At 32.9% G+C, this 12,673-nt stretch overlaps 1 long non-coding RNA gene across 1 annotated transcript; it reads right to left on the bottom strand.

The window, feature by feature from the left end:
• Positions 1 to 2,333: 2,333 nt before the first annotated feature.
• LOC129231630 (uncharacterized) lies at positions 2,334 to 12,163 on the bottom strand. The gene is made up of 3 exons (XR_008581278.1): positions 12,009 to 12,163; positions 3,733 to 3,811; positions 2,334 to 2,387 (listed from the first exon to the last, which is right to left on the bottom strand). It is a non-coding gene; the product is annotated as an uncharacterized LOC129231630 (long non-coding RNA).
• Between the last annotated feature and the right edge of the window lie 510 nt (positions 12,164 to 12,673).

Raw genomic sequence — 12,673 nt, 5'->3', positions numbered from 1 at the left:
TTTCAAAAGCATCTTTACTTTTAACATGAAGCCTTAGGATAACCGTATAGCAATACAAAAATCTTCGGTTTTCCCTTTGGCCCAGATCAGGGATTATGTGGGTTAATGACATCAGCTTTGATTACTAGACTACATGGAATGCAGCTGAGTCCCTGACCCTAGAGGCACCCTTGGGTAAGATATCAGGACATGAAAAAAAAATAGCAATGAGGTATCAAGGAAAAGGGATTACTTGTGATGATGACTCACTGAGCAAAGCATAGGATGTTCAACAGGGGCCAATCCAGGATTTTTTTCTCGCTACCTATTTTTGAAAGTATTGCATCATTCTATTTTTGTGAAAGTATTGCATCATTCTATTTTTGTGAAAGTTTTTTTTTATCAGCATTGTTTTTGTGAAATTTTAGAGGCATCCTAATTTTTGTAAAAGAGAAGTAGAACAAGTGAAATTTTAGTTCGAAAAGTGTAAATGTCATCCAGTATTACTTTTAACAGATTTCGTTTCTTGGGGAGGGGGGGGGGGGGGGGTGGCTAAAAACCTAAGAAGTATGAAAAATATCATCGTAATTTCAGCTTAATGGGCTATGTACTGTGTACAATATAGGAAATTATGAGAAAAACGGTTTCCCAAAACAGATGTTGAAAGATTGCGATAATATTGCATAAATACACTTAGGCGAGAAACAGCTAAAAATTAGTTAAAATACTACAAAAAGGTTTCTATTTAAGCGACTGTTCATATAAACCTGCTTAGATTTTATTTTATGAGTAAATTTTGTTTTAAACAGAGAAACAAATTTTATATTTTTTTAAATGTTAATTTTTGTGAAATTTTCGAGGTTTTTGTGAAGCTACCGATTTTATTATTTGATTTTTGTGAAAGTACCGATTTCAAAACAAGACTTTTGTGAAGGTACCGAAAAACGGTAGCAAAATCAGCCTATATTGGGCCCTGTTCAAAGAAGCTCCCACACCTGGAGTAAAACTGCTTTATACATTTCTATAAAGGTTGTGTAAAGTGAGAGAGAGAGGTTTTTAAAGAAGTGATATGAGAGAAAAAAAAAACCTTTATTTATAAAAAACACACACACACACATACAAAAAAAGTTTAGTTGTGCCAGTCATTGGAAATTAAGGGGTTCAATGACACTAATTCCCCACACTTTTGGTTACACTTCATTATGTTTAGTGAAAATATATAATACATTCAAATCTCAGACTGGTTCAAACTTCAAGTTATGGGAAGTTACCACAGCCCCTCAAGGAATATTTGAGATATTGAGAGTTGATTGTATAACACAAATAAAAAAATGTGTTCCAGAATTTATTCCAGACGATTGAAGACCTCAGTGATCGTTAGTGGTGACCAGGGCTTGTTAAATATATCCATGGTTAAAGTACAAGTTCCCATGCCAAACTGATACTTTTGGGACTACTGGATCAGGGGTTGCTTGGCTCCTGGTCTGAATCAAAAAACCAGAACTGTCTTCAAGGCCTCATCCAACTGGTTAATTTCCATGTTGTAGTAAGTATGGGGACCCTGGAATGTTGAGAGAGAGAGAGAATCCCATTCTTCAGTTGATTCAGTAGCTACTCTTCAGGCTCAGAAAAATCCGAAAAGCACAAGCAGAGTTAATGGCAGCAAATGAAGCCAATTCCCTCTACAATGTGCCATTCAGTCGGGAATTTCCAGCCTCTGGAACTGGACACCTGAAATAGTTCTTGGACTCTGGGAAGAAAAAACAATTTAATTTAAAAGCAACAATATTATACAATGCTAATGGACACAATACTGTTTTTCATCCTGTTCAGAAAAATAATATATTTTATTTCTCAACATGTTTGTAATTAAAATATTTTGTCAATAGGTACAATAGTAAAATAGCTGTTATAAATAGCTTATTTGCTATTACTTTTTTTGTCATCTATTACACCAAGGTGTAACCATGTATTATATAAAAAATTTACTTAGCTATGATTGCTTCATAATAGAGATTATATCAAGAATAGAAGCAAGACACATTCATACGAAAGATTATTCAAGAATTAAATGCATTGCCTGTGTATTACAAGAAAATTCTCTAAATATAGTATGGCACAAAACCAATTCAAGTTGAGAATCAAATTTCACAACAGTCTGGGAGTAACCCAAGTTTCCAATTACACAGATTAACAATAGAGAATAGCATCCATAAGAAAGTAACAATTTTAAAGATCAAACATACCCACACTTCCGTTGATTCAGTAATTACTCTTCAAGTTCGGGAAAAACCGAAAAGCATAAGCAGAGGAAACGGCAGTAAATAAAACCAATTCCCTCTACTATGTGCCATTCAGTCAGGAATTTTCAGTCTCTGCAACTGGACACCAGAAACAGTTTTTAGACTCTGGGGAGGAAAAACTTAATTTAAAATTTGAATGCAACACCATAACAATGCTAATGGAATGGCATACAATAGTTCTAAATAGGTATCCATACTATTCAGAAAATAATTAGTATATTTTGCTTCTCAACATGTTATTAATTAAAATATTCTTTAACAGGTACAATAGTAAACTAGCTGTTATCAATAGCTTATTCTCTTTAACTCTTTTTTTGTTGTATATTACACTAAGGTGTGACCATCTATTATAAAAAAAAAAATACTTCAGCTATGATTGCTTCATAATATTACATCAAGAATAGAAGTAAGACAAATTCCTAAAAAGTATTATTCAAGAATTGAATGCACGACCTGCTTATTACAGGAAAATTCTCAAATTATAGTATGATACAAAACCAATTCAAGTTGAGGATCAAGTTTCATAACAGCCTAGGAATAATTACACAGATAAACAATCTAGAATAGTTTCAAAAAGTAGAACTGTAATAAATTAAAATAGATTGGACATCTTTCTGCAAATGGAGAAAAAATCTCAAGAATAAAAACAAATATCAAGCAGTAAAAATCCTCAACATATAAGCACTTTAACCTGGAGCGTTTGTTGCTGCTCACAGCTACTGCACCCCACATAATACTTTGATTTAAATACTTCAGTATTTATCCTTAAGCATGTGACAATATCTGGAACTGGCAAGAAAATCAAATCTACATGTTATTTTTCTGAAAGTCATGAAGCAATTCAGCAATAAAAACATGATTGACAGATCTTTTAAAGGATGATGAGTGAATTATTTAATTTGAGACTTCCGTTACACAGAACTCTATTAAATAGCAGAAGCTAGAAGGAAAAAAATGATTGTTTGATAACTGTTTTATAATTCAAAAAGGTAAGAATCTGCATCAGATGAATATACTCCTGTTTAAAAACATAATTTGGTCAATAGGTACCTGCATTTTGAAAAAGAAAAATGCATAAATTATTTTTCTTCTAGAAAATACCATATTTTGCTCCTGTCTGTAATTTTGCAATTTTACTCAAATGAAACAGATACACTATATAGGAAGCTAAATATAATAACTATTGCAGAAATAGTTATTAGTTAACAGAGAAATCACATTTTGTCTAACGAGCAAAGTATTAAGTTCATAGCAAGAAATTATTGAAATCAAATCCCTATTACTTCATATCCATAATAACGACGTTCATCATTGAGCGAAACCATTTTGTAAGATACTATTAAGATGCATTTCTTTAGAAATTAGTTGATTTAATATGAAATCTACACTGAATTACAAGCCGTTATCTAAGTTTACTTATGCTTTGATTAAAATATGAATAAAATTGTACCATTGTTTGTTTCCTTTATGAATCAAAGCAAAATCCTCTTTGTTCTCATGTTCACGAGCGCCAAGCCATTACGAGATCACTTTGAAGAAAGAGAAATACATAAATTAATCATTTCATTTCAATAGCTCAATATTAAATACATTGTAACATGTTACTGACATCAAATCACATTTATGACATCTAAGATCGAGCAGAAACCATTTTGCAAGTCATTAGGCAGTTTTTGAATAAATATTCGTTGAAATAACAAATGAAACTTGCAACATTACTAATTTCAAGAGTAATGTTTCATAGAAGTCAATACAGTAGAAGACCGTTTTAACGCCGACCTGTATAACGCAATTTTCTATAAACGGCACTACATTTCAGGAGTAAACAATAGGTTTTGAAGTTTAAAAAATCCATCTGTTTTACTTCGCAAAAATAAAAATTGTAAGGCAAATTAAATTTTGAAAGTTTTTCATCTTTCCATCTTATTTCAAAGCTTATAAATTGAAAATTAGTACTACTAGTAAACAGAAAATACCAGATGACTCTTGAAAATGCAGCTGCTATGCAAACCATGAAGCCAGCAGAAGTGCAGGATTTTGATTGTGAAACATATTTATTTGTGAATAACTAATTGTAATATTGGTGCTTTACAGGGTTGGCAAGTTTTTGCCGGGGGCGGAAAAAACCGTGGAAAAAACCACGGTTTTTACCGCCCGGCAAAAATAGGTTTTTGCCAGTTTTTGCCAAAGTGGCAAAAATAGATTTTGTGTTAACAACTTATGGACAGTTTTTTTTCCTTTTATATAAAAGTAAAAACATGAAAAGATTTTGATAAAATTTTAATTTAATTTTTTTATAGCTTAAAAAAAATTAAGGTTTAACTTACTTTTAAAGTTATGGAGCATTTTTACTTCTAAATTTTTAAACATTAACATAAAATTTCAGTTTGTAACATTTAAGACAAATAATTAACTTACAATGAAAATGTAATTAGCTTGTTTATTATAGCATTTTTTACAGAAAATATCTATATGAAGTATACTTAATCAAGATACAACTATAAAATAAAAGAAATAAAAGTAATTAAAAAGCAAAATACACATTTCTTTAAATTGAAATATCACTTAAATTATCATAGTCTATACCATCTTCATCAAAACCTATTTGTTGTTTAAGCATGGCATAGCAATAAACTAGTTTCGTGAGAGAAGCAACTGACAAATGGTTTCGTATTTTTGATTGTACAAAAGAAAAATTTGAGAAATATCTCTCTATTGCAGCAGAACTTGCAGGACACATTTAAAGAGTTGCGACTAGTGTGCAGAAATCTTTAGTTACTGTACTGCATGTAAATGTAGTACTTCTTTAGTGAGGAAAAGTTAATATTTTTCTGTATTGAAGTAAATATTCTGTTATTAAATAGCTTAAAAATCTTAATGGGATAAAAAAAGTGATTAATAAAATATATGTATATGTATATAATTAGAAATCAATCTTTTTACTAATTTACTAAGCTTAAGTAAACCTTCTTTGTTTCAGCATTGGGGCAATTCCACAGAAAAGGGGAAAAGGTGGCAGAATTTTAAAATAATCTTTTTCTCACAATTTTGGTATCAACGGGAAGGTAATTATCTGAAGTGTATGGAAATAACAAAAAAATGCAACAAAAGCAAAATTAATTAGAGTTCTGAAGCTTCAAATCAGGTTGTTATGATTATGTTCTTACGAGTAACTTTTTTTATACGACTTAAGAATGACTGTTTGATACTTGCATTGTCGCATTTTTCAAATATTCTCTCTAAAATATGCTTCTCAGAACTCTCTAGAAGAGTTATATACAAAAAAATTGCAGTTTAGCTGTAAAACTTAATTTTTAGGGATTTTTTCATATAAGGCATTTTTGTAATTCTATGTCCAACACCAAATTGGCTGAAAGCTTATATTATGTAAAACTGAGTGGAGATTTTTACAAAATATTTTGTCTGCAAATAAAGATTTTATATGCAATCAAAAATAATCATTTAAATTAAATTTCAAAAAACTAGCTATGCTTAAATAAATGGTCAGAAAAATTTCTACGTCCCGACACCAATATTTTCCTAACTGAAACTAGGTTTATAAGTATACGAAAAATTCCTGGTTAAATTAAATAATTCACACATGCTATTCATGCCTAATTATGTATTTATATTTTACATAACATAAATTTAAAGAACATATACACAATATTTTGACTGGGGAAAATATCTGAAGATAAGAAATGAGTCTCATATGTTTATCAATAGCGCTTAAAGTAGTTAAGTAGTTATGTATAAAATTATGAATATTTAAGAAGCATTAGGGTTCTCAGTTCAAAAATGACACTCCTCCCTTCCCCAGTTTTCACTTAAAAACTCTCAGGTATTTTTGGTGAACTCACAACAACCCATGTTTGTGCTTAGAAATGCTCAGTTTCGTTTTCAACAATTTGTAACCAACATCCAAATTTCCTATTATTTGTTAATAAGTTAGATTTTTCTTCATTAAAATTCTACAAATCAATCTTCACTTCTTTTTACCCTAGAAATTGAGTTTTTTGTTGTTCACATAGAGATTGTAAAAAAAAATAAAACAAACTTGACAAAATGCGTCTAATCTCTCTTGTTCTCGTTATATTATTTTCCATATTTTATGAGTGAAGACTTAAAATACAAATTTCCTGGAATGGTATACAGATATTGATACATTAGGGGTGTCCATCTCCCCAAAAGCAATGAGATCCCCCCTGCCCCCCCCCTCAAATCCCTCAAGAACACCCAGAAGAATAATATTTTGTCAGAAAAACAAAGAAATGTCTTGAAAAACATACCTTGTAAACAAGTTCTATGACATAACTTGGGCCATGACCCCCCCCCCTCCCTACATTCTTTTTGCATAAAATTTTTAGTTTCAAATTATTTCAATTTTCACAAAAATTAATTAATTTTTCACAAAAAATGGAGCCCTGGGAAAAATTCTGCACCGACTCCTGTTATGCATATTTTCCCCTTTTTTATGCTTTAAAATACCATAATATATAATTCCATAAACAAATTAAGAGTTAAACAGCTTTTTAAGATGTTAATTTCATGTTTGATGTTGTCTGCTTTGCACATTCTACGTCCGACACCAAGGAAAAAAATTTTGTGCTATTTATCAGAGAATTAATTTAATGAAAAAGGAAAAAATATTCATATTTCAGCTTTACTTTTCAACATTCAAGTAGTCAAAAAATCTGAAAACAGTTCATTGAGCTGAAACTTCAACGTACGTCAATTTTCAGTTCCCCTTTCATCTACGTCCAACACCATGAGGTTTTTTATTTTTAATATTTATAGTTCGAATTTTTTTTCAGAAATTCTATAAGTTTTTATATTGTTCCTACATGCATAATTATTGAGAAAAAAAAACTGGCTCAGTTCATCCATTTTAACTCTAAAAGATATGAATCTTTTATTGGTAAATTTCGTGCAAATTCTACGTCCGACACCGTGGAATTGCCCATTGAAGGAATTGGCTCATTCTGAAAATATTGCTTTAGCAAACATTTAAAATCTTAAGTTTTGCCATCCCAACATTTCTTTTTTATTTATTTTTCACCTTATAAATTAGAAGTAACATGGAGAGAAATAACTAAAATATTAAAGTGCATTATTTATATTACATTGTCACTATTTCTTGATTAACAATATAATCAGGGGTGATTGTGACTCCATAAAAAAACCTGAACTTTTTTTCCAAGAAGAAAAAGTTTTTTGATGGGCATATATATATATATACATTACCTGTATGTACACATTATTCATATACATTATTATCTGCTGGGGCTAAAACTCGAAGTTTTAATTGGACTTAATACGTCCATGTGCATGGAGGGAAGTAAATTCTTTTATTTTTTTAAAATTTTTCAAAGAATGTTTAATTTTTTTCACTGTATCTGAATCCTTAATAATTAATTATTCATTTACTAAAAGTGCATAAAGATTTCACAATTAATTAAGTTTGGGACAAAAGGGACAGCATGTATTATGATCACTGTGCAATAGGGCTGGGCGATATCCGAATTTTAATACCACGATATATCGCTCTCCAAATATTGATATCTTCGATACATATAGGTCGTTAAATTCATTTTATGGGGGAGGGGGGACTGCAAACCCTATTACATAAGCATCTGCAACAGAGAAAAGCCATAGGCCATCTTGGTGAATAAATATTTTAGCAATTTATTCTAATATAGCTACAGCAAGGATTTTCGTGTGTTTGTGTCGGGGGGGGGGGGGGGGGATCATGAGGCAGGATTATGCCACAGAAACTTTTGGAAAAATGAATTTAGAAGAATTTAAGTCTGGGGGGGGGAGGGATGGGCACTCCTAGTTACATCATCTGCATATTAAGATATGCAACAGAGAAACGCTATTAGACATTTTGAAAAGAAAATATTATGGGGGAAAGTATCAAGTAACCCTCCTTCCTCTTATTATCTAGCCTTTATACTATCTCCAAAGCCGGCTGTTCTTCAACAATTACCATAGAGATTGTAAAATATGACGGTAGCTTACGCTTTATACCAAACAAAACGTCTTCAATTTGGACTTTCGGCTTTTCATTAAACATCAACCTAAATTTTACAGAAGTGGGGTTTCTGAAAATATAGGAGATTCGGTATTTTCAAAGAGGAAGATACCGGAAATCAAGATGAAAAAACCGGAGATCCGGTAAAATACCGGAACGCAATCACCCCTGTATAATGCTACTTTATTTGCAATAAGGTTTTTGCAGTTTTTTCCATTTTTGCCATGGTTTTTTCCACTGTCCCGGCAAAAATACCTTTTTGCCGGCAAAAAACCCAACCCTGGTGCTTTAATACTCATTAGATAAAACTCATTCTGAAGTGCTAATATATAGATATATACTGAATGTTAGTTTCAAAATTTGTGAAATGATCTATATAACGCAAAAGCTCTGGTCCCAAGGTGTGCGTTATAACGGTCTTCTACTGTATATGTTGTGCAGTTACAAAACCGGCGGCCACCTCCAAAAAACTAAATTTTTGGCGAAAGCCATTTTACTGTTACCTCAAGCATAATCAAGGTCAAAACTAAATCTCTTCGGTTTTTAGTGATATTAGGGAAGGGTGTTTGAAAATGTTTATGTAAATGGTGGTGGTATGTGGAGGAGGGTATTTACTCATATTTTCATTTTGGATTTGGACGCTTTTGCAACTCATTTTGGAGATGGCCGATTTTGCTACTAATTTGAACTTAAAAATTGCTGTACCAAATTTTGATATAGGGGTTTTGGGGTACGATAAACATAACTCTCAAGAATAAGACAATATAACTTGAATAATCAAACAGACCAGAACAGCTGACCAGAATTTTTTAAGCATAATAAAATAACATAAAAAACAAAATATCAACATTCAAGAACTCGAGTCTCATACTCTTGCAGCATTATCGTCTTCAACAGGCTCACACATTTCTTCCTGATGTTCTTCATAACTACTGTTTTCTCCCTCTTCGCCTATGATTCCATCATCTTGAGCAGATGATGCCATCAAGATAATCAAGCGCTCATCAGTCTCCCAGTTTGACCCAAAATGTTTGGTCAGTACTGATGGTTCTCATCCAACCAAGATCAGTGTAGTAGTCTCTCCCTGGCTTGTACACTGTTCTACTTTCCAAGAGAATGTCGTCAAATTCTGAAGACTGAACGAGGGTCTCAATTTTTTCAACTTCTCAATTTGGGTGAAAACACGATCTGAAGGAATGAATGAATAACCGGGAATGGGGAAAATGACTTCCACTTTTTTTAGATGGGTTGGGGCATAACGAGTCATCCAGTATTGAAGCATGAACATCATTGTTGTGTTTTTGTTTTGGCCACCACAGCCGTCAGCTATGCATCTGAGGACAGTGACTCCAGTGAAATCGGTATTCTGTAACCCACAAACTTTTCCATGATCGACAAAGCAACACGCACCACTGACCAATATAGAACACGACGACTATGAAGCATAGGGAAAGGAAAACAAACTGATGCAAGCTGAAAAGGTACATTCCAGATCTGGATCGGTCGCGCCATCTAGCGGATATGGACATGGCTGGTTTTGAAACTCACAGACGGAGAGGATTTGGCCGGGTTTGCAACACATCATGATTTTCAAATGCATATTAATTGAGGATTTTGTCGGTTTTGCCAGTGCTATAAAATTGTTCTGAAATCAACAAGAAACTAGCCTTTTTCTGTAAATTTTCAAAATTTTCCAAAGGAAGGCCCTCGAAGACCCATGTTTCTCTTGGGAAATTCCCCCCAGGGCTGCTACTGATTTCCACTACTAAAAATAGTTGCTTTAGTAGTCTTAGTCTTTAATATGAAAAAATAGTTGCCTAGTAGTCTTTAATATGAAAAATAGTTGCCTAGTAGTCTTTAATATGAAAAATAGTTGCCAGATGCAGAAAATACCTAAGATTGTCTAAAACTGCATTTTTAACAGCCCCGGAACCAATTTCTCTATGGCTATTATACCTTCGATTAAATTCTTGTTGCTAAAACTTGGATCTAGTAATGTCACTCTCCTGTACAAGATGCTGAATGAATGTCTCTCTCTGTGTGCATTTATATATGGGTAATTCCATATCAAATCAACCAATGGTCAAAACGTCATGTTTTTAGATTTTGCTCATTTTTTGTTCCAATGGAGTATTACCACAACAGAGAAAATATACAAAGTTTTAGATTTTTTCACTCATTTGTTTTCGAATTATAATATTTTAAAGTTTTGACGAAGTTGAAAATTTTTCCTGACACGTTTTCTTTAAACGGCTGTAATTAAAAAACTATTTGACTCAAAGAGTTAAAACTGGTAGTGCTTTGTTCTGTATTTAATAAGGTTTCATAAAATATATGACATGACCTAGTTCTACCTTTTTCTTTTACATTTTTTTGAAAAAAAAATTTTTAATTTAAAAGAGCTCAAAATCGAAATTAATTTTTTTGAAAAAAATTTATGTTATTAAGTCTTACTTTAGCAACATTTATGCAAAATTTCATGATGGCATTATTATGGTATCATAAGAAAAAAAAATATTTCCTCTTTCAACATCTTTATTCATATGCGTTTAAAAAAATTAAGGGGTAGTCAACTCACCCCCCCCCCCATCTCTTTTTGTTATCTCAAAGGCCCTACTCAGCCCCCTCCAGCCTCCAATATAAATTTCTGGATCAGCCATTGTCAGCAGGCGCAAAACTTGGAAACATACAATAAGAGTAAAAAAAAATCATTTCCACATGAAGTATTATTGCATCAATGATAACGAAAACTTCATGCCTCTCCCCTGGTTACGGCACCACTGTCACACACATACAAAGACCTACAAATTTTTGAAAACCTATTTTTTCACATGAAGTATTACGTGGATAAAGAAAATGTCGTGGCCCCCCTCCCTGACTATGCCACTGCTGTTACACACACATAAAGACGAAAAGTACAAAAAAAATTTCCCAATGAAGTACTATATGGAGAATAGACATTTTGCGTCCCCCATCCCTCCTGACTCTATGTCACTGCTGTCACACACACACAAACTTTAAAAAAACGTCATTTTTACATGGAATATTACAACATCGATGACGAAAATTTCGGTGGGGCTACCCCCCCCCCCTCTCTCTTCCTTGAATACGCCAGTGTGATTTTAGACCCACTTTCCCCTACCTGACTTCATTTAAGATGAGCTTGAAATACAACTTAAGGAGCCCCCAATTTCACACACCTCCACTTATTTCACCTCGCGACCGCCTTGAATGTATCAAACTTGTTTCATGTGACTATTTTTGTCACACGTTACAAGTTATATAAAATTGATAGTTAATAATAAAAATACAGACAATAATTATGTGCATGTAATTGTTTTATAAAAATATTAACCGATGCTTTACTTTTTACTCTCAGCTAATGAAAAAGAACTTTGAAAAAAAAATAGTGTCACACGTTACCGTCTTTTCGCCCCTTGGTGAAAAGGAAACAATTCAGGATTCAATTCTAAACACAAATTTTTGATTTACATACTTTGCAAAAGATGCATTTAATGAAAGTGTCCAGAATTAAATTCTGTTAAAATTGCTCATGACACGAGTGTTCAATCTCCCTAATAGTCTTCAGAACGTACAATGTAATAAAAAGTAAAATCGAAGTGCTACTTATAAAAAAAAACGCGTATCTTAATTTACTTGATACACGGACCTGGTACAAAATAAAAACAAACCTGAAGCTGGAACGGCAGCATAAAATACTTATTTAAGATAAAACTTCGAAATGCACTCAACGGTTTTCCCTTTTCAACAATACCATGTGAAACGCAGGTAAAATAACAACTGTACGGCACTCGTTCCGTCGTTCGAGAACTTAGCTCCCGATCCTCCATTTCAAAAGGACTAATCTTAAATTGTACCCTCTCTCCAGCTCTCTTAGAGAAGAGAGAGGTCTAGAAAAAAAAAGGCAAAACGAGAAGTAGTAGTGGCTCCCGCTTCAGCGAATCGAATATTTATAAGTCTGGCCCTCACTAAGCCACGCCTTCTTTGAGAAGAGTCCATTTTCGTGGAAGAGTCCATTTGAATGAAGCGGTTGAAGTTACAAATCTTCAACACTTCAATGTAGAAAAGCGGCGCTGCAGATAGGATAGTGTTTAAAATAGGGGACTCTTTGAACCATTACCTTTCTGATTATTTTTAGTGATATTCTTCTCTTTTTCTTCATATTTAATGGGGTTTTTTAGGATTTAGTAGTAAGGAGACTTTCAGATTTACAGCCGAAGTTTTGTCTGGGCTAGAGTCCCTATATGAAAACGTAGTTTTCAGAGTTGCGACAACAGCTACGCTCGGAAAACGCAACCGGTTACAGGGGGGAAGATAGGGTTGCCGCCGAGCTGCA

This window comes from Uloborus diversus, chromosome 10 (genome assembly GCF_026930045.1).
Source record: "Uloborus diversus isolate 005 chromosome 10, Udiv.v.3.1, whole genome shotgun sequence".
Classification (NCBI taxonomy): domain Eukaryota; kingdom Metazoa; phylum Arthropoda; class Arachnida; order Araneae; family Uloboridae; genus Uloborus; species Uloborus diversus.
This window is presented reverse-complemented; position numbering and strand designations above follow the sequence as displayed.